The sequence below is a fragment of the Pelodiscus sinensis genome, chromosome 2 (assembly GCF_049634645.1).
Source record: "Pelodiscus sinensis isolate JC-2024 chromosome 2, ASM4963464v1, whole genome shotgun sequence".
Taxonomy (NCBI): domain Eukaryota; kingdom Metazoa; phylum Chordata; order Testudines; family Trionychidae; genus Pelodiscus; species Pelodiscus sinensis.
In genome coordinates, this window is record NC_134712.1 from 125316291 (window position 1) to 125330873 (window position 14583).

Genomic DNA, 14583 nt, shown 5'->3' on the forward strand with positions numbered 1-14583 from the left:
ACCGCTCTGATAGAAAAATGGTGTCTCAGGCAGACATGTTGTAGACTGGTCCCCCAGCGACCTGGCCCTGCTTTCCTGGCCAGTGCAGGAGTCAGGTGAGAGTTTACCTCCTCCTTCCTCCTCTGCTAATTTGTATTTTAGTCTCACTCAAGAAAGGGCAGCGGTAAGCAGTGACTGGAAACTCAGAGACTGCTATTGTGAGTGACCTTCCGCAGCCACACAAAATGGGCAAGGAGAAGCTCCTTACTTTCCTCCCTCACCACCCCCCCCATCTCAAGTGCCATCAGAATGAGGCCCTAGCTCTTGAGTGAGAAGTTAATGGCTTACATTTCTTTTTAAATCCATAAACTCAAGATCAATGGTCTGGCCACAGCTACAGCTGCAGTTTCCCCATTCCCTCAATTGGCGTATTTCCATTGTGAACATGCTCTTGAAAGAGGTCGTAATTGCTATGTGACAAACTGGTGTTCTTCACTAATACGCAGTAATATCCCTTCACCAGTCTTATACTCCATGGGACACTTTGCACATTTGAAGTTGCTTTCATCTCACAAACTCCTTTTTACTCCTTGCATTGAAGGTAACATTGTCGACCAAAACTTGTCAGAAAGGACAAAATCATTACAGGTAGAAATCATAAATCATTATTCTAATGGGATTTTGGCATTTTTTTCTTGTCAAGCTGTTTTAATTAAACATCATTCAAACCTTTGATAAATACAACTAAGTGATATGTTGCTAGGCTTTGCCAAAATATTAATTGAGGCTTTGTTGAAATTAACATTAGGGCAGTTATCTATTTGGCATATTATTAAAGCATCGTGTGCTTCTCTCCTTAAACACTGACAGTATGCTTCTGATCCCATAATAGGGCAGTTTCCCTTAATGTACATTATGAAAAATAAATACATTTCTGGACAAGTCCACCTTTCTTCTTTTTTCCCATTTCCATATGCCATAGTGAAACGGGACCAATACATCCTTGTTAATTCTTATGTCATACTGAATTGTCAAAATTTCCGGACATAGAAAATTACAACTGTTTTTCAGATGGCTATATAAAATGGTCAGCATTAGTTTCTCTCTTACAGGAGAAGCTATTTCATTTATCAACAAACTATTAATGCATTCAAATATTTATCCTATTATATACATATGTTTACTCGCTTATTCATTGTATTGCACAGAAAGTTGAACAAAATGCCTATGGCCATTCTTTCCCTTCATTAACTGTAAAAAAAATCAGCTCTAGATGCTGTGAATAATTTTAAAATGAAATGTGATTATCTGGGGTTTTTTTTTTCTTGAATTCAGGCATGAACACTGCCATAGTCTGGGCTTCTTCCCCAAGTCCTGTTTAAACTGAGTCTGAAGAATGCAGTAAGGACACCAAAAATAATAATCAATTAAAGAAACAAAGGTCAAAGGATCATATGCTGCCTAAATGATTCATTAGATATTTATTAGAGACAAAAACTAAAAAAGAATAGATGGGAAAATACAATTAATAGAAAAAAAGGGAAATAAATGGTTCATCAGCAATTGTATAATCATTTAAATGCACAAGTTCACTTTGTGCTCAACTCTGCATTTCTGGAGCATCAAAACTCTATTACACTCAATGAGAGACTGAGGGTGCACAAATATTATTGTTTTTAAAATTAATTATATTTATTATGTTTATTATGTGAGCACATGAGTAGCTCCCTATGACTGTTTCAAGAGCTTTCAAACACTACTATATCAAAATGCACTAGAGAATATTTAGGGCATGATAGGAAGAGCCACATGGTGGCTCAGTGTGCGGCAGAGTAGAGCAGTGTAGACTGGCACTCCAACTCATCATGCACTAATTCTCCCTATACACAAGCTCCTAAGAAGAAGCTATGCTGAAGAGAGAGGTTTGTAGTAAAAAGCCAATGAGAACGGACAAAGATAGGTCCAGTTAAAACTGTAGAACATCTTTTGAATGTCCAAAGTAGCTTTTGCAGCTGCTCCTACAGGCTGCATTCTCTGGCTAGTTCTTTTCTGCAGTTTTCCCCAAGGTCACTCTTGGAAGACATTCCCCTCAGGTACAGCAGCCCCTTGCTTTGGCTGCTTCTTCAACTGGTCCTATTGGCTGGAGAGTAATTCATGATCAGACCACTCCAAAGAAATTACTGATTCTGTAATTCCACTAAATATCAATAGGTGTAGTGGAAATGTGGAAGATGATTGTGAGGTTGAGGAAATTAAGTGGTGTACCACAATCATTCCCTTTATGCCTGCATCTCCTGTCAGGCTTGGATGCTCTAAGCAGCCATTTGTGCTCTTTTGCTTCTTATTATTCTTTTGTTATTCTCAAAGAGCTAGCTGTTTGCTCAAGATGGTACAGTGTAGGAATGCACTGTTGACTTTCAACAAGTTCTGGGACAGCCACCTGGCATGGGAGTGCAGGAGGGCTTGGGAAGATCACATAGCTATCTATGCCAAAACTTTCCCACTTGATAATGCTAATTATTTGGCCTGGGAAAATATGCAAAGTATCAACAATCTTGTTAGGTTCTCAAAACAACAGGTGTGATTACTGCAGATCCAACAGTATATAAAAGCCGGGAATATTCTTAACATTGGAACCTTGGCGTAGACCAAAGCCACAGAAGGTACTACGTACCAGCCACAGGAGTCCGTCCGCTGTCCTTCTTTAGGAGGTTCCCAGCAGCAGAAGAGACGTAGGCATTGCATTTTATTCTGAGGTTTGCTTAGGCTTAATAAGTATTGTATTTTATTCTAAGATTTGTTTAAAAAGCATTGCACTTTATTCTGATATTAAGTATTTTACTTTACCTTAATATTTGCTTAGTAAAATCTGTAAGCCTTCACCCAATTTATGTGCTTATTGCCTCCGAATCCCTTAAGAGAAGAACCATTGGCCCTTGGCAATAAATTAGAGTGTGTCCATGAAACAGTTTTCTAACCTTGCTGAAAAGTAAGGTCCTTTTTGGAAAAGGAAATGTGATATGTTAAATGTGTATATGTATTTAAGTCATATGCGCAGGTGTGATTACCCGTCCTTTTCTGGTTACTCTTTGTGGCCAGTCTGCAAAGAGTCATGTGCAGTAAAAAATATAATTTATAATATAATACTTACTTAATTTGGATTATTATATGTTAAAAGCTTTATATATAAAAGGACAAGTGAAAATACAGCCATGGATATCGCGGTATTGACAACCAATAATCCACGATGAAAAAGAAAAAACATAGTTAAGATACGGAAAAATATGTATAATATAAATATAATAGGATACTTGGAATGGAGCTCTGAGATCACTATTTGTCACTGAACTCTGGTTCAGGTGACTGGCAGGTGTTAGTAGTGGGTGATTCGATCATTAGAAACATAGATAGTTGGGTTTGTGATGACCGGGAGAACCGTATGGTCACTTGCCTGCCTGGTGCGAAGGTTGCGGATCTCTCAAGGCATCTAGATAGACTTATATGTAGAGCTGGGGAGGAGTCGATGGTCGTGGTACATGTAGGTACCAATGACGTAGGGAAGGGTAGGAGAGATGTCCTGGAGACCAAATTTAGGTTGCTAGGAAAGAGACTGAAATCCAGGAACTCTATGGTGGCATTCTCAGAAATGCTTCCAGTTCCACACGCAGGGCCAACTACGCAGGCAGAGCTTCAGAGTCTCAATGCGTGGATGAGACGATGGTGTAGGGAAGAGGGGTTTGGATTTATTAGGAACTGGGGACACTTTGGGGAGAGGGGGAGCCTATACAGGAAGGATGGGCTCCACTTAAACCACGGTGGAACCAGACTGCTGGCACTAAACATTAAAAAGGCCGTAGAGCAGTTTTTAAACTAAGAGATGGGGGAAAGCCGATTGGTGCGGAGATGCACGTAAATCGGATGGAGACTTCTCTTAGAGGAGAATCCATTGATAGAGATTCTCTAAGCTGTAGTCAGAAAGAGAGTAGGGGAGAGGTCAAACCATGGGCCAGAGCAGACAAACAACCGCATATAAAGGAATCCAATGCTTCAGGGAAGGACAGACAAATAACCAGTGGCAAATTTTTAAAGTGCTTCTACACAAATGCTAGGAGTCTGACTAAAAAGATAGGTGAACTAGAGTACCTCGTATTAAAGGAGGAGATAGACATAATAGGCATCACTGAAACCTGGTGGAATGAGGAAAATCTGTGGGACACAATCATACCGGGATATAAAATATATCGGAAGGATAGAGCAGGCCGGGTGGGTGGCGGAGTGGGACTGTATGTGAAAGATAATGTAGAATCAAATGAAATAAAAATATTAAATGAATCAACATGTTCAACAGAATCGCTATGCATAGTAATTCTATCCTCCAGTAATAAGAAATTAGCAGTAGGGATATATTACCGACCACCTGACCAGGACAGCGATACTGACACTGAAATGCAGAGGGAGATTAGAGAGGCTACCAAAATAAAGAACTCTATAATAATGGGGGATTTTAATTATCCCCATATTGACTGGATACATGTGACATCAGGAAGAGAAGCAGAGATAAAATTTCTCAGTGGCTTAAATGACTGCTTCTTGGAGCAGCTGGTACAGGAACCCACAAGGGGAGAGGCAATTCTCGATTTAGTCCTGAGTGGAGCGCAGGATCACATCCAGGAGATAACCGTTACAGGACCAATTGGGAATAGTGACCATAATATAATAACATTTAACATTCCTGTGGTGGGAAAAACACCTCAGCAGTTCAGCACTCTGGCATTTAATTTCGAAAAGGGGAATTACACAAAAATGAGGAGGTTAGTTAAAAGGAAATTAAAAGGCACAATGACTAGAGCCAAATCCCTGCAAGCTGCATGGAAACTTTTTAAAGACACCATAATAGAGGCCCAACTTAAATGTATACCCTAAATTAAAAAACATAGCAAGAGACCTAAAAAAGAGTCACCGTGACTTAACTACCATGTAAAAGAAGCAGTGAGTGATAAAAAGGAATCTTTTAAGAAGTGGAAGTCCAATCCTAGTGAGATAAATAGAAAGGAACATAAACACTGTCAAATCAAGTGTAAAAATGTAATAAGAAAAGCGAAAAAAGATTTTGAGGAACAGCTAGCCAAAAACTCAAAAAGAAATAACAAAATGTTTTTTAAGTACATTAGAAGCAGGAAGCCTGCTAAAAAACCTGTGGGTCCCCTAGATGAGCGAGATATAAAAGGAGCAATCAAGGACGATAAAGCCATTGCGGAGAAACTAAATGATTTCTTTGCTTCAGTATTCACAGCTGAGGACATTAGAGAGATTCCCAAATGTGCATCATCATTTGTGGGTGATGAATCTCAGGAACTGTCCCAGATTGAAGTGTCATTAGCGGAGGTTTTGGAACAAATAGAAAAACTTAATGTTAACAAATCTCCGGGACCGGATGGCATTCATCTAAGGGTTCTAAAAGAACTCAAATGGGAAATTGCTGAACTATATCTGTGGTTTGTAACCTATCCTTTAATTCGGCTTCCCAACCTAATGACTGGAAGATAGCCAACGTGACACCAATCTTTAAAAAGGGCTCTAGAGGCGATCCTGGCAATTACACACCGGTAAGTCTAACATCAGTACCGGGCAAATTAGTTGAAACAATAGTAAAGAATAAAATTGTGAGGCATGTGGAAGAACATAATTTGTCGGACAAGAGAACATGGTTTCTGTAAAGGGAAATCATGTCTTACTAATCTATTAGGCTGTGTCTACACTGGCACCCTTTTCCGTAAAAGGGATGCTAATGAGACACCTCGGAATTGCAAATTCCATGGGGGATTTAAATATCCCCCGCGGCATTTGCATGAACATGGCTACCACTTTCTTCCGGCTCGGGGTTTTGTCGGAGAAAAGCACCAGTCTAGACAGGATCTTGCGGAAAATAAGCCTTTTTCCGGAAGATCCCTTATTCCTACTTGAAAGTAGGAAAATCTTCCAGAAAAGGGCTTATTTTCCGCAAGATCCCGTCTAGACTGGCGCTTGAAAGTAGGAATAAGGGATCTTCCAGAAAAGGGCTTATTTTCTGCAAGATCCCGTCTAGACTGGCGCTTTTCTCTGGCAAATCCCCGAGCTGGAAAAAAGCGGCAGCCATGTTCATGCAAATGTCGCGGGGGATATTTAAATCCCCTGCGGAATTTGCAATTCCGAAGTGTCTCATTAGCATCCCTTTTACGGAAAATGGTGCCAGTGTAGACACAGCCTTAGAGTTCTTTGAAAGGGTTAACAAACATGAAGAAAAGGGGTCCCAGGTAGATACAGTATACTTAGATTTTCAGAAAGCCTTTGACAAGGTCCTTCACCAAAGGCTCTTGTGTAAATTACATTGCCATGGGATAAGAGGGAAGATCCTTTCTTGGACTGAGAACTGGTTAAAAGACAAGAAACAAAGGGTAGGAATAAATGGTAAATTTTCAGAATGGAGAGGGGTAACTAGTGGTGTGCCCCAAGGGTCAGCCCTGTGACCAATCCTTTTCAACTTATTCATAAATGATCTGGAGAAAGGGGTAAGCAGTGAGATTGTAAAGTTTGCAGATGATACCAAACTGTTTAGGATAGTCAAGAGAGAAGCAGACTGTGAGGGACTCCAAAAAGATCTCACCATACTGAGTGATTGGACAACAAAATGGCAAATAAAATGTAATGTGGATAAGTATGAAGTAATGCACATCGAGAAAAATAACCCCAACTATACATACAGTATGATGGGGGCTAATTTGCCTACGACAAATCAGGAAAGAGATCTTGGCATTATCGTGGACAGTTCTCTGAAAACTTCCACACAGTGTGCAGCGGCGGTCAAAAAGGCAAATAGGATGCTAGGAATTATTAGGAAAGGGATAGAAAATAAGACCCAGAATATCTTACTGCCCCTGTATAAAACTATGGTACGCCCACATCTTGAATACTGTGTACAGATGTGGTCTCCTCACCTCAAAAAAGATATTTTGGTCTTGGAAAGGGTTCAGAAAAGGACAACTAAAATGATTAGGGGTTTGGAACGGGTCCCATATGAGGAGAGGTTAAAGCAACTGGGACTTTTCAGTTTAGAAAAGAGGAGACTGAGGGGGGATATGATAGAGGTATATAAAATCATGAGTGGTGTGGAGAGGGCAGATAAAGAAAAGTTATTTATTAGTTCCCATAATAGAAGAACTAGAGGACACCAAAATAAATTAATGGGTAGCAGGTTTAATACTAATAAAAGAAAGTTCTTCTTCACAAAGAGTGTAGTCAACCTGTGGAACTCCTTGCCAGAGGAGGCTGTGCAGGCTAAGACTATAACAGAGTTTAAAGAGAACCTAGATAATTTCATGGAAGTTATGTCCATAACAGGCTATTAGCCAGGGGATGGAAATGGTGTCCCTGGCCTCTATTTGTCAGAGGCTGGAGAAGGATGGCAGGAGACAAATCACTTGATCATTGTCTTCGGTCCACCCTCTCTGGGGCATCTGGTGCTGGCCACTGTCAGCAGACAGGCTACTGGGCTGGATGGACCTTTGGTCTGACCCAGTACAGCCGTTCTTATGTTCTTATGTAACTCTGGGTTGCTTTAGTATTTATCTGTGTTAAACTTTATTTTCAAATGCTTAATTTTCTTTAAAAATAATATTTTTGATATATAGTTACATATTTAACACATATATGCCTATTAATCAGTAAAACTATGAGTGAGAGCTGAAAATTATCCAGAAAAAAGTCTGTACAATTTCCAGGCAGATGATCATCCCTGACCCTATATTATGTGCAAATGCTGAAGTTGACTACAATGAGAAGTTTACAGTAGTAAAGTGAGGAATGTGTATGAGAATTTGCAGAGTAAGGACCTATATAATTGATGCCACCATTTCAGAGTCTGATATCTTGGATTTTCCAGGGTTAGAATTAGCAAGTGCTTATCTTGTTAGAAAGCTGGGACATGCACAACATTAGAATTTAAGCCCGTCGTTGGTGCAAAATTGCTCATTGGAGATCCAGGACCATGTACTATCATAAGTTTCATACATAGGCGGGAGTTTCATATTTGGGATTAGAAAAGTGAAATACTTCTCCCTTCCCTGCCCTCTTTCTAGTTTTTAAATGGTGGAAGTTTGAAGCTGATCAGAGATTTTTCAGTTCCAGTGCCAGCTGGATTTGTGGAAAGAGTACAGGTGAAAGAGTAAGTTTTGCAAAATAAATGAAGTTCAGCATGAGTTTTTGATTCATCACACTGATATCACTAGGATAAATCTGGTATGTAGATATTTATAAATACTGTAGCTATTATCTGCACACAATTTTTTGTTTGGATTTTTGTGGGCTTTTTAAATTCTTGCACATTATATAAAATGTCCTTTTTGTTGTATTTATTGAACAATATTTCCTTTTTTTGTAACATTGCAGTATAGCTACAGCATACTCAAAAGCCATTACTGCTCTATATTAGACTGACTTTTATTTTTAGACATTTTTATTAATATTAAAATGATTTAATGGTTATTTTTATATTAATAAGATATATAGATCATCTTTCTAATTTTGTTACCAAGATTACCTATATATCTTAATTTTATAAATTTTCTAATTTTATCTATCTATCTATCTATCTATCTATCTATCTATCTATACACAGAGAGAGAGAGAGAGAGAGAGAACAGTGGTTTAATGCTTATTGCTATTTTAATAAGATGGATAGAAAATTTTTATAAGATGTACGAGTATTTAAACACTTAGTTGACTACAGAACAAGCTATTCTAACACACACTATAAATATACTAGTGAAATGTCACTAAGTATTATATTTTATATAAAGCAGAGTACTATAATGATTTCACAAATGCTGTGTAGAACACCATGAGGAGAGACTGAGAGATTTGGGTTTGTTTAGTCTGCAGAAGAAAAGAGTGAGGGGGGATTTGATAACAACCTTTAACTTCCTGAAGGAAGGTTCCAAAGAGGCTGGAGAAAGGCTGTTCACAGTAGTGACAGATGGCAGAACAAGGAGCAATGGTCTCAAGTTGTGGTGGGAGAGGTCCAGGTTGGATATTAGGAAAAACTATTTCACTAGGAGGGTGGTGAAGCACTGGAATGGGTTACCTAGGGAGGTGGTGGAATCTCCATCCCTAGAGGTTTTTAAGTCTCGGCTTGACAAAGCCCTGGCTGGGTTGATTTAGTTGGGATTGGTCCTGCCTTGGGCAGGGGGCTGGACTTGATGACCTTCTGAGGTCTCTTCCAGCTCTATGATTCTATAACTATTATGCTACATCTTGCACAGTATCTGTCTCATAAGGTGTCTATAGAAAAGTTATGATATGCTGACTATAATTATCCTTTTTCTATTTGGCTACGTCTACACTGGCCCCTTTTCCGAAATGTTAATTTCACAGGTCGTAATAGGGAAATCCGCGGGGGATTTAAATATCCCCCGCGGCATTTAAATAAAAATGCCTTTGAAGTAGGAATAAGATCCTCCGGAAAAGGGCTTTTTTTCCGGAGGATCGGGGCCAGTGTAGATGCTCTTTTCCGGCTTTTCTAAAAGCCGGAAAAAAGCGGCGGACATTTTTATTTAAATGCCTTTATGTATCATTTTTGTATCTGGAGTTATGGATATTTGTATTTCAAATGTAGTCACATCTGTGTAATGATCACAACTTTCCTTTTAGGTACAACCATGAAGAAAGTCTTATCAATAAAGACTCAGACCATGGAATAAGGAAGTAAAGAGTTAACTGGTTACCCAGTAAGCATCCACTTACTGGCACATTTAGCAGAGTAACTGGTTAGCTGGCATGGCGGCTGCCCTGGCTATGCTGGGCTGGAGCAGCACCACCACCCGCGGCATGGTATAGCAAGCTTGGCTAAGCCTGGCCATTGAAGTCCCCACCTGTGGTGCAATGTGGTGCAGCGGGCTCTGCCCAGGCATAGCAGCCTGCATTGTGGTAGGTCCGGCCAGGCTGCTCCAATTCAGATGGGTCAACCACACTGCACCACATTCAGGGGGCACTCCAACCAGGCCAGGCCAATCATACTATGGTGCAGGTGGGGTATGCACCAATCAAGCTGTAGAAGCCCCTAGCCACAGCATGAGACAGTGGACCTGGCCTAGCCGGAGCAACCTTCTACCCATGGCAAAGTGTGGCTGGCCTTGCCTGGCCATAGCAGTCTCTGCCCGCAGTGCAGCAGACTCAGCCCTGCATGCCTAGAGCACCCTGTGGTGTGGTGGCCCCAGCTGCACTTAGTCACAAGATCATGGTTAACTGGTTAAACCATTTAACTAGTTATCTTTTTAACTAGGATTTTACATACCTACAATGAAAGGGCTTTGCCTTCCTGTGAATATTTCAGTCCACCAATGAGTAATGGCTGATATGAACAGCACAGTATTCAAGGGCATGTGACCAAACCACTTTCCCCACCAACTGGGCAGAAAGCATATCCTGACCATAGGATTGGACAATATAAAGTGGTAAGTAACATCATAATTTTTATTCACTCTCCCAAAACGCAACACTTGAAACAAGTTGTGAAAGACAAATGACTTAGAATGGGGGAAGGGAACCCAAGCTGTAATGCAAAATCAGTTTGTGCCTTTAGAATCTGCAAGTCTGCAGTTAGGTCAGATTCCTCATTCAAATTTATCTGGTATTTTAGACTTAGTTTGAGGTTTTATTTACTCTGTAATCTGTTTTGATTTCTTTGCTATCACTTATGACCACTTGAAATCTATCTTGCTGTAGTTAATAAACTTGTTTGATGCTTTATTTTAACCAGCGTGTTTTGAGTGAAATGTCTGAGACTAGCTCAGCTCTTTGAACAATGACTATTGCCTACATTGAGGGGGAAAGTGGATATATTAAAGTGCTGCTGTGGCAATGCTGCCATGGCCGCACTTTAAACTCAAAAGTGTAGACAAAGTCCTAAACACTATTAACTTCCTTATGACAGTTGTCTGGCTACTTATGATGGTTTACCAACCCCTTTCATTACTTCTGTGGAAACATGGTGACAAACCACCCTCTCTCCGGGTCCCAGCCCGGGGCCCTGAGCGTCGGGGCTTGCTAGTGCCCCGGCGCGGTGGATGGGGGGTCACTCCCTCCGTAACCCGTCCACCCATGGACGCCAAAAGTGTCCTGCCCCGGGCTCCTTCCTCCCTCCTGGCAGCTCTTGGCGGCGCCGCCTCAACCCCCAGAACTTACCCTGGCTCGGTCACTCGGCTCCTGGGTCGTTCGGGGGAAGTCGCCGGGGAGAGCTCCCTTGGCCGGGTCCGCTCTCGGCTTGGCCGTTCCCTCCGGGTCTGGCGTGGTGGGGTTCGACCCTCATCGGAGTTGGGGCTGGTCGACCGCCGGTGGCGACGGCTGTCCCTATGGCCCCGGGGCCAAGGTCTGGCCGCCCGCCGGCCTTGGTGGCGCTCAGGGTCCGTCCTCAGTTGGGGGCCACTCCTCCGCTGCTGCACAAAGATTTGGCCTCTCTGCAATCAAAACTGCTGATTCTCCTGTCAGCCTAGCTATGGTTGCTCAGCCTCCCTGCTGGAACTGCTGCTCCCCTACCCCACCTCCTGGCCACCATCAGCCCCTCCCTCCCCCCCATGGATGGTGCAGGGCCAGAGACTTGGATTTCAGAGGTTCAACTTGAATTACATCTGGCAGATATATTTGCTTCCCTGAGGAAGTATAGGCAGCACTGGTAGACATCACTGTCAGAAGGAGGGAGGAAAGGAGAGACAGTTTTTAAAGTCTGGTGTTCTGGGCATTATCCAATTCCCATATTGAGAACCAGCTGGGTTCCTGGACAGGGAGTCTAACTAATTGCTAATAATATTATTAAAAAAATACTTACACTAAGAAACTAAAGATAAAACTAACAAACTTTGAAATATGTACAGTCTTGAAGAAGAAAACTGAAACTGGAGATTCCAATTCAGATCATGCAGCAATAAAAAAGGAATGGAAGAAATGATTGCTCCACACCCTACTCATTATACTCTTGGTGGCAGTGAGCATTGTTGGGATATGTAAGAATTAATAGGGGTTAGGGATGGCTATACATTAGTGGTAGGAGTCCAGCTACAGCAGGCATTGTCCTTTGAACTCGCTTTTTCCCTTCGGTCTTGCAACCTAGAAAGATAGATAAGCATGCAGCTGTTCTTCTCTGTTTTGTCTTTTGCTTACTCTTATTTGCTCTGTAAAAATACTTTCAGGCTCACATCCTTTGTAATCTCTGTAAACTGCTGACTCAGAAAGTATGGAGTGTAGAGAAATGTTGATTTAATTAGAAATTTTGTAAACAGTAAATAGAGGCAGGTATAATAATATTCATAATCTGCCTGTTAATATTTATTGTATAGGGGTTAACATTACTACATAAGGATTATGGGGAAGTAGTGATAGATATGTGTGAATTAATATACGAAATGGACAAGGGAGTGTAACTGGTGCCAAATCATTGCTCCCTCGGAATGTTGTGTTGCGGGTACGAGGGGAATGAATATCTGCAATAAAGTGGTCTGTTTACTCCATCTGCTCCTGAGTCTCTTGCTTCTTCTCTAAGAAGCATGAAGAGAGCAGGGGCACATGCATGAATCAATGGATACCACTTGCAGCAATTCTCTTCTGAGTCTAAAGAACTACACATGTACCTACAGTGGACTGCACAGAGTGACCAGCATTCAAAGAAGAACTATACATCTTTTCATGAATTCTAAATAAAAATAAACAATATTTTAGATCATTTTCAAATTTAAAATCTTAAATACAAATAAGAAAAACAGCAAACATTTAAAAATTCATGAAATGAGCAGAACGAGACTAAGCCTATTGACTACAAGTAAGATGAAATGATGGAGAGAATGGACAATTAAATTACCCGGAGTATAAAAAAAATAATCAGAACCCGTTTTGTGAAAATAATACTTTTTTACCGTAGCCTAGACAATGAATAACTGAGCAAAGATTATTTAATTTATTCTTCATTTAAACATGATTGTAGAAAGGAATCTGAAGGAATACTTCAAACTTCACTAGACGTGTCTAGCCTTAGCTATAGCTGTTCAGGGGGTTGCACAAATGTATATGTGGACATAATGCCATTGAGTTAGTTAATCTCTTATTAATGTACCTGTTTAGCCCTTGTTATGTAGAACAGAATCTCTGCATGCATTGATGGCAGAAGAAACCTCTTTGGCAAAAACTGACATATGGTGACAGATCACCAGTATGCCCAGTGAATTTAAAAGAGACTAGTTTCATGTGTATAGTTACTCACATGCATATTTTCAGGATGAAGGCCCTAACAATTTTATGTCTAATCACAGTGTTTTAAGAATTGATTCCTGGTAATAGTTCATTCTCTCAGATAAACATTCAAATTCTCATAGAACAGAAGAAAATATTGTTTTATTTAAATATCAAACATCTCCCTTAAGTAGTTACAATATTTCAAAATTAGTTGTATGGCACACTCATTGAAATATAAAAATGAAGAAAGATGTTGGACTTTCATTGTGGGCCTTGATAAGCCCTAAAATAGGCTATTTTTAAAGCCATGCCAACAGCATCTATTGTGCTAACAAAGGCTGAGGTACCATTTGACTTGTACTTTCTGATTCTTAATCCTTGTTGTGTCAGAATGAATTAAAATATGTTCCACCTTTTCATAAAAGTTAATGTATACCCCCAAATGATTGGTTTGAACTATTCTGTCCTGCTGAACTTCTAAAACTAATCTCGTATTTATGGAACCCTGCTGACATGTCAGCTTATGCCAGGCTTAGTACTCACCTAAGCTTTTTCCATTCAACCTTTCCACCGCAGGAGAAAACAGAAATAATTTTCACTGAATGGGTATCATCTTTGTAAGTAACTCCCTCAGCAAACTAACCTGCTTTAAAAATAATATTAATAAAACACACTTAGACATGAGGGAGGAAAATGGAAAGAGAGAAACTGGCAGTACTTTATCCTGTTTATCAGCAAGTTAATCCTTTTTTAAGTTTGCATGGCCCAGCATTATTTATGCTTCCAAAAAACTTATTTCAAAAGACTCGACATGGGAGTTGTTCATTTAGCGTTTACTGAATCGTACCTGGATTTCAACATATTTGTTTTTGTGAAGAAAATTACAAAATGTAACAATTATTCCTATATTTCTTTTCCATAAAACTCAAGGATATTACTTTGAAAATAGTAATCGGTCACATGAAAAGCTTTATGGAGATATGTATTGTTACTTCATGTTAGATGTGGTGGAAGACTGGAAGCACCAGTTTCAGCTCCATAAAGGTTGAGTTCAGTTTTGCAACTAAAGCAGGGAAGTATGGTGCTGATTTTTTACAATGAGGGCAATAAATCATTGGAACAACTTACCTACAGATGTGGTGGGTTCTCCATCACTTGAAGTCTTTAGATTTAAAGAATGGGCATCTTTCTTAAAAAGTTATGGGCTTGATACAGAAATTAAAGGGTGCAGATTACTCAAAGCAGGGCAGGTGATTCAAGAGGTCTGGTTAGATATCATTAACAGTCTCTTTTGGACTTCAAATCTGAATATATGACTAACTTTGAACTTCTTTTGCATGAAAGTAGGTT

General features: G+C 40.2%; 1 long non-coding RNA gene across 3 annotated transcripts in view; it reads right to left on the reverse strand.

Annotated features, from left to right (window-relative positions):
- LOC112547772 (uncharacterized) overlaps window positions 1-13885 on the reverse strand; it is a 129716-nt gene extending 115831 nt beyond the window's left edge. For 2 of the 3 annotated variants that reach the window (XR_012901753.1, XR_012901751.1), the window contains exon 1: window positions 11197-11560. This is a non-coding gene — a long non-coding RNA (uncharacterized LOC112547772). Of the gene's footprint in view, window positions 1-11196; window positions 11561-12044; window positions 12115-13776 lie in introns of those variants that run through there. The other variant, XR_012901752.1, reaches the window with a different exon arrangement.
- Between the last annotated feature and the right edge of the window lie 698 nt (window positions 13886-14583).